This window comes from Lagenorhynchus albirostris, chromosome 2 (assembly GCF_949774975.1).
Source record: "Lagenorhynchus albirostris chromosome 2, mLagAlb1.1, whole genome shotgun sequence".
Classification (NCBI taxonomy): Eukaryota; Metazoa; Chordata; class Mammalia; order Artiodactyla; family Delphinidae; genus Lagenorhynchus; species Lagenorhynchus albirostris.
In genome coordinates this window covers 5,419,149-5,426,371 of record NC_083096.1, presented here as the reverse complement: position 1 = coordinate 5,426,371, position 7,223 = coordinate 5,419,149, and the positions used below count along the sequence as shown (strand labels likewise).

The following is a 7,223-nucleotide window of genomic DNA, read 5'->3' as shown; positions in this document are numbered from 1 at the left end:
TTACAACTATACATTTAATTTTCCTCATTTTCTCCCATTTGGGCCCAGGAAGCCTCTGCGGGGAGCTCAGGGTTGTGACCCTGGGCGGGGATACTGGGGGAGGGAAATCACTGTCCCAGCAAGGCAATGACTGCTGCATTTACGGTGGAAGTGCTGTGACCCTCTTTCTTTCAAGCAACCTGTTCACAAAACCGAAAGGCGAATTCCGAGTTTGACCACCGGGCCTCGGGGCCCACCGAGACCCCGACGCCACTGCCGCCTCCGCGCGCAGAGCGACGCGCCGCCGCCGATACGTTTAAATAAGGCGCCTTCTTCTCATTGGCCGGGGCTGCTGCCGGGAAAGGTGATTGGCCCCGCGTGGAGGCGGGCGGGGCCTGGGGATCCCATTAGTGGAGGCAGGAAGTTTAAACAGCAAAGAATCTGCGCTGTTTGCTCCTGTTTCTAGTTTGCGAGTCTGTGCCACGGTTATTTGCCGGGTCCCGGCGATTGCACGAGAAGGGGGGCGAATTCGCTCCAATTCCCCCAGCTTCCCGAGAGGACACGTTGGGCGTTCCTCCACGGGCGGCTCGGAGCAGCCTGTTGGGCCCAGAGGCCGCCATGGCGACCAGGCGTCGGGGGCGCGACTGCTGTGAGCGGAGCCCCCGGAACCGAGGCCGCGGGCGGGGCCGCGGGGCCCCCGGGCCGAGGAGGAGGCGGCCTCCCCGCCGGTCCTGTCCCTTAGCCACTTCTGCAGGTCGTCCTTCCTCTGCTTCGGGGAAGTGCTCCTGGGAGCCTCGCGGACGCTGCCCCTGGCCCTGGACAACCCCAACGAGGAGGCGACCGCCGTGAGGTTGTCCCGTGGCCCGGCCGCCGAGTGCGGCTTCACCGTCTGGCCGAGCGCCTTCGTGCTGCAGGTAGGAGGGGAGTGGGCCCTCCGCGGTCACCCCGCCGCGCTCCGGGAGGGGCCTCGGAACGAGCAGCAGCGGACCTGAGGCCTGGAGATAAAGCCAGGTCCTTCCCTCTAACTCTGGGTGAGCCCTGGTCCCCGGGGCAGAGGAGCCGGGTCGGCGGGGACTCGGCGGTGACAGCGCGTCCACGCGCCTGCGCGGAGCATCCTTAGGAGCACTTTCCTAGCTTTCTGTTACAGAGAAGCGTTTTTCATAGGCTTCGGCCCTCGAGAAGACTTGCGGTTCTAGAGTAATGGATGGCACTTTTAAAATTAATATTCTTTCATCTGTCTCTCTATCCATCCATCTATCCATCCATCCATCTGTCTGTATTTAAAACTGCCAGGAGTACTTTGGTTAGAGCAGGGTTTTTTAATTGCTTTTCATCAGTCATCTTAAATATCCACTTTAGTTTCCATAGGGAAACTGATTCCACAGAGTGAGGGTAACTCTAATACTTATCATAGAGAAAGAGTGAGCTCCTTTTTAGCTGAATGTCTATAGCAACAAAGCCAAAAACACCTCTTCAGGGTTGTTTTCAACAAGTATGAACACTTCAGTGTTTTACTCTTTTGTTTCCTTTGCTGTAGTGTAGTTTTTTGTTTTTGTTTTCTAAAGAGATGGGGAAATAAAGATATATGTATCAACAGAATAATTTTCATTGCAGTGCTTTTGTGATAATAGTAATCTGTAATAATGCAATAGTTAAATAATACATCCATTAATTGTATCTATCAAAATTATTTTAAAGAGTTCTTTATGCTGCAGTGTACTTTTTATTTTTTAATTTTTGGCTGCATTGGGGTCTTCGTTGCTGCGTGCGGGCTTCCTCTAGTTGCGGCGAGCGGGGCCTACTCTTCGTTGTGGTGCGCGGGCTTCTCATTGCAGTGGCTTCTATTGTGGCAGAGCACGGGCTCTAGGCCTGCGGGCTTCAGTAGTTGTGGCACTTGGGCTCAGTAGTCGTGGCTCGCAGGCTCTAGAGCTCAGGCTCCGTAGTTGTGGCGCACGGGCTTAGTTGCTCCGCGGCATGTGGGATCTTCCTGGACCAGGGCTTGAACCAGTGTGCCATGCACTGGCAGGCGGATTCTTAACCACTGCGCCACCAGGGAAGCCCTGCAGTGTAATTTTAATGGCGATTCAAATTTTGTGACTTTTGTTTCAGAACTTCCTGGGTAGCTTTTCTGCATTGCATTGACCAGAGCAATGCTCCCATTCCTGTCACCAAAATCCAAAGAATTTACATCCTTATTTTGACTGCTCTGGTCTTTCCATTGATTAGAACCTCTGAAAGTGTGAAAAGAAAAAAAAAAAAAAAAAGCTGAGGGAGTCTTACTCCTTGTCTAAATAACAGCTTCCTAAGGCAGTGAGAAGAGGCTCTAATCTGAGGTCCATGGGCTTGTATCTAAGCAGTGGTTCAGCTACACTTAAGAACCTGCCCTTCCCCTTTAGTTTATAAATGCTTGCTTTACATGGAAAGGTATATATTTTTTCTATCTACGTAATACTTTTTTACTTATTCTTTTTTGTTATGTGGAACTAAAGGTTTGCTGTGTTATTTTTTTTGGTTTTGTTCTTTTGTTTTAGAATTTACTCTTTTATAGTGTAAAAGCTCACTGTTCCATTTAAAAACCAATTGTTTATGATGTGTTATGGTTTCTGCTTTAAAACAAAACTTGTCTTTTATTAGCTGTTGATTTCCCTCAGCTTCAGGTCTGAGTGTGCTGATTCCACTTAACCCACCAAGCCACTAAGATAATACATACAAACATAATGTTCACCGTTTACAAATTCTTTTAAACTCTGTTGCCTTATTTAATCCTTACATCAAACTCATGGAGTCCTTATCCACATTTGTAGATAAGGCAACACTGTCAAAGGGTTTGTGTCCAGTGGATCAGGGTAGGCAGCTCAGTTCACTCTTCTGAGTCTTCCGTGTCTATTTTCTCATCCATTGGTTGGAAGTAATGCCAGCTGCAGTTGTGCATGGTGCTCAAATGAGAGAAAGCTTCAAGCAAAAGTCTGGACTCTGTGTCCTGAATAAATGTTCTCTTCCTGATTTTTAATGAGGAAATATGCTCAGAGGGTGGAAATATTTACGCATGGTTTTATTCATAGCAATTGACAGAGCTGGGATTCCCATCCAGGTCTTATAATTTTAAATCCCATGCGCTTTCCCTTATATTGATTTATAGACGTGAGACATGGTTCCTCCCTAAAGACATATGTTAGGAGGTTGAGGGAAAAATTCTAAGAACAAGAAGAAGCTACATCAAACAGCTATCAAGGAGGTTGGGATGTTTTGAGGAGACCGGTGGTTCTCACATTTAAGAATGCATCAGAATCACCTGGAGGGCTGGTTAAAATACTTTTGGGTCCCCACCTTCAGAGTTTCTGATTCCATATGTGTAGAATAGGACTAGAACTTGCATTTCTAAGAAGTTCCCAGGTGATGCCTCTGCTACTGGTCCAGGGACCACATTTTGGAAAGCACTGTAGTAGAAAATAAATATTAGAACATCCCTTAACTACAACACACCCCACACCTTCAGTGAATTAGCGTGTCACGGTATGACTAAGCAGCGTTTCTCTGAGATGCCTCAACCACGTGCGTCAGATTTGTCTGGATTGCTTGTTAAATGAGGGAGATTTCTACTCACCACTCCACACTCACTAATGTGAATTTCTGGGGGTAAATGCAGAAAACTCGATGTACGCAGATGGCATCTAACGAACCACTAGGTAAAGTGTTATACTTGCCAAATAGTGACAGAAATTCACAATTAGTATAAAAATAGGTCTACAGTACAATGTATCTAGGCCTAATAAGGAGTGAGGACCAGAAGACTGTCATTTGGGATATTTTTGTAGAGCAGATTTACTGGGGCCAATCCAAGGAAAACTTTTTTAAATGATCTTTTGGGTTTCTTTTAATCTCCTAGTCATTCTTTTTAAAACTTCAATAATACTGGTGTGTTAGAATCTGCATAGGACTGCTGTAATGTAGGGGGTTTGTCATTTGGGTCTAGGTCTTCAAAATAACATTCAGTTAAAATCACCAGCCATCCTATTGAATGGGATTAAGCTACGTGGTGTTTCCATCCTGACTGCACGGTACCTCAGTGGTGAGCTTTAAAAAAACCACCGGTACCAGGACCCCGCTTCAGCATCACTCCTGGGGAGGACTTAGAGGAGGGTCGGGGCATTTTTACTTTTTACAAACCCCTCAAATGATCTCTGTATCCAGGGTTATGAACAACTCAACTGGATGGTTTAACAGACTCATTGGTGCCAGTTCTGGAAATAGGAGCTTTTGCTCTGCAAACGAGTAGAGGCCAACATGAGGCAGCTCGCACTTCTTCAAGAAAATAAGCCACGCGTCTATTGTGCAATGAGTTTGATTCTAATTTGATGTGACTGGGAGACTTGGATGAACTGACTGGCAAGGCAGCCCCAAACCTGACTCTTCCCTCCTTCACAGGCAGGCTTCTCAAACAGTCATGGTCATTGCACTTATGGCCACAAGGGGGCGGGCCAGATCCATTTAATAACAAGGCAGCTTCAGTTGTCACTGGCTGCAACTACCATTTTCTGATTTGTCACTAATAAAAAGTTTGTAAACAAAGACCACAGAATCTTAGAACTAGATGGAATTATGAGAGATCATCTTGTTTATTGATTGACAATATTTTTTTAATCTTTTCCCAAAGGAGGGAGATGCAGCCCACTTTTTTAATTGTAATTCTGACTTTCTGCTGTCTTTCAGAATCTAGATAAAATAGTAAGATTCTTATCTCAGACACATGGCAATGCTTCTGTTCAAAAAATTAACAGTGATGCATATCCAAGAATGCCATTACTGAAGGTAATAGAGGCATATTTAAAAGAAAGTAATATAACAGATCTGTTCCCTCATTTGTTTGGTTACCTAAGAAATTTTTTTAAAGGGTGGAGTTGGGGGGTGGGGGAGACCAAATAAAGATTTACAAAAGGGAAAAGGTAAAATGCTTTATGTTTTATTTCTGTTTTTAGACCTCTGAGGGTATTTGTCTCCATAAAAGCTGAAGTTTTATAGCTAGACTATCACTGCAGTCTGAAAAGCAGGTATCAGTCATAAATCCCTTTGTGTCTCTCAGAACTGACTCGCTCTCTGTGCCTTAGTCTATATAGATTGTTACAAATGATGGAAGGGCTTCCTCATGGGAAGTTGGATGGAAGCGGAGAAGGCAGAGAAAAGAAAGATGGAGTGAACACTTTGAGCATCTTTTTTGCTCATGTGCTCTCCTCCTGGATTAGCCGATTAACCTTTCAATTAAGGATAAAAAGACTAGCACTTCATTTTGTTATGCCTTAAGAAAGGCCTTAAGAAAGAAGGCCTTTCTTTCTTATGCCTTAAGAAAGAAAATAGACAAACTAAAAATCAAAAGCCTTTGCAGCCACAAAACATACACCTAAGTAATGTTTATAATTCAAATCTACTAAATAAATTACATATATACAACCATCCCCAACATTTTGAAAGATATAATTTTAATGAGAAAGTCATAACTGAAACTTCCTTTGACCCCATAGATAATGTTAATGGCCAAAGCGAAGAGAATAGTAAACTTATTCTTACCCCCAAACTGTTTTTCAACTTTGAACATCACACAAAGCCAAGGAAATTTTCTAAGTCCAGATTTTTTTGTGAATAATAGCTGTGTAGCTAATAATGAACCAGAATTAGTGGAATGTCTTTCACCAGATATGTTTGTAAAGATTATTCAAAGCCTATGCATTTGGAATCAAAACGTGTGCATGAGATTTTCTGCACAATTTTAAGTCCAGATTCTTTCATAAATGATAATTACAGACTAAATTAGGATCTAGAATCAGAGTCAATTAGTCCAATTCTACCCCCAAGTCAATGTGTAAAAGATAACATGGCATATATATCTCAGCATATATGTGAATTATCACCATCATCAAATGAAAATTCTCACAACCTCCTCAAGATGAGAGAAGAAATGAAGTTTTACCTTGATTCCTGAATGTCAGGGTTCAAAATCTCCAAAAGCTATTTTTGAAAAATCCAAGCTTTAGAAATGAAGTCAAATTATTACACTTTTAAGAAACCATAACCAGCCTAAATTTTCTGCAGTTCAGGATATTTCTAATCACAGCCATAATAAACAACTTAAGTGATGACTGCATGAGGTAACCTAAATTACAAGACTCTGATAGTGCCTGGCACAAAGTATTCGACTGTTAGCTGTCACTGTTATTTTTCATAGTATTGAATTCTTTTCTACCTCTTCCAACCTCTTTTTTGTCTTGTTTTTCTTATTTGTGTTCTTGGCTCCGGGCACTTTGCAGTTCAGTGGAAGGCCCCGTTCCTGGTGTGTCACGTCCACTGCAGGGTCAGCTCAGGGTCACCCCTGCCAGGAGGCTGGCCTGCCGTTTAGGTGACTTAGCTCTCCCTCCCCTTGTCCCATGACTCCTCATGTGTACTACTCCTTATGTAGTGTATTGTGATTCTTTCTACACTTCTGTGCTAGACCGAGAACTTCCTAAGGGAAGAAAATGTTTTATAAAAATTCAAATTGCATTTCAGAATTTAATTTTAACAAATCAAATTCTTTAAGGGCTTAGCTTTCTAATTTATAAAGGGGGTGGAAGCAGAGAAACCAGTTAGGAGGCTCTCCCATTAGTCTGGGTTAGAGGTGATCATGTTGGAACCTGGACAATAGAGGTTGTGAGGAGTGGTTCGACTTGGGATCCAGTTTGCAGGTGTAAGTGTCCTGAGAGCTCCTACCAAGGATGAAGTGTCTCTCAGAGCTTACAAGTTAAATAGATTACGTTGTGCTGCGTGTCATTTATTTACTTCTGAAAAAATGGTTAAAGCTATGAAAAATCTTGAAATTGACATTGAAGTTAAGCGGTTAATTCTTGGAAGAAAGATGTGGGTAAGAACATTACAGAAATCTTGAGATTAATTCTTTAAACTTTAAATTCTTCAAATATACTCTAGAAATGTTGTATTTCACAGTTTGGCTTTGCTGTCTAAAAATCTCACAAACTTAAATGTGGTCATGTATGTTAAAGAGTGGAAGTATACTTTATTTAAATTATTTCATGTATGCGACTTTCCTTTTTTGCCACTGAATTCTCCATGAAATTTTATTTACTGTCTCTATTTGATTAGTGATCTGAGCTTACTTGCTTTTCACTTGCATTTCAGGAGAACGACAGAAAGTCCTGAACTGGCTGTTGTCATATAATCCTTTGTGGCTACAAATCAGCCTAAAGGTAAGTCACCAT

The 7,223-nt window shown here is 42.9% G+C and overlaps 1 pseudogene; it reads left to right on the top strand.

Moving 5' to 3' along the window:
* Positions 1 to 597: 597 nt before the first annotated feature.
* LOC132506865 (abnormal spindle-like microcephaly-associated protein homolog) lies at positions 598 to 7,164 on the top strand (annotated as a pseudogene).
* The last annotated feature ends 59 nt before the right edge of the window (positions 7,165 to 7,223 follow it).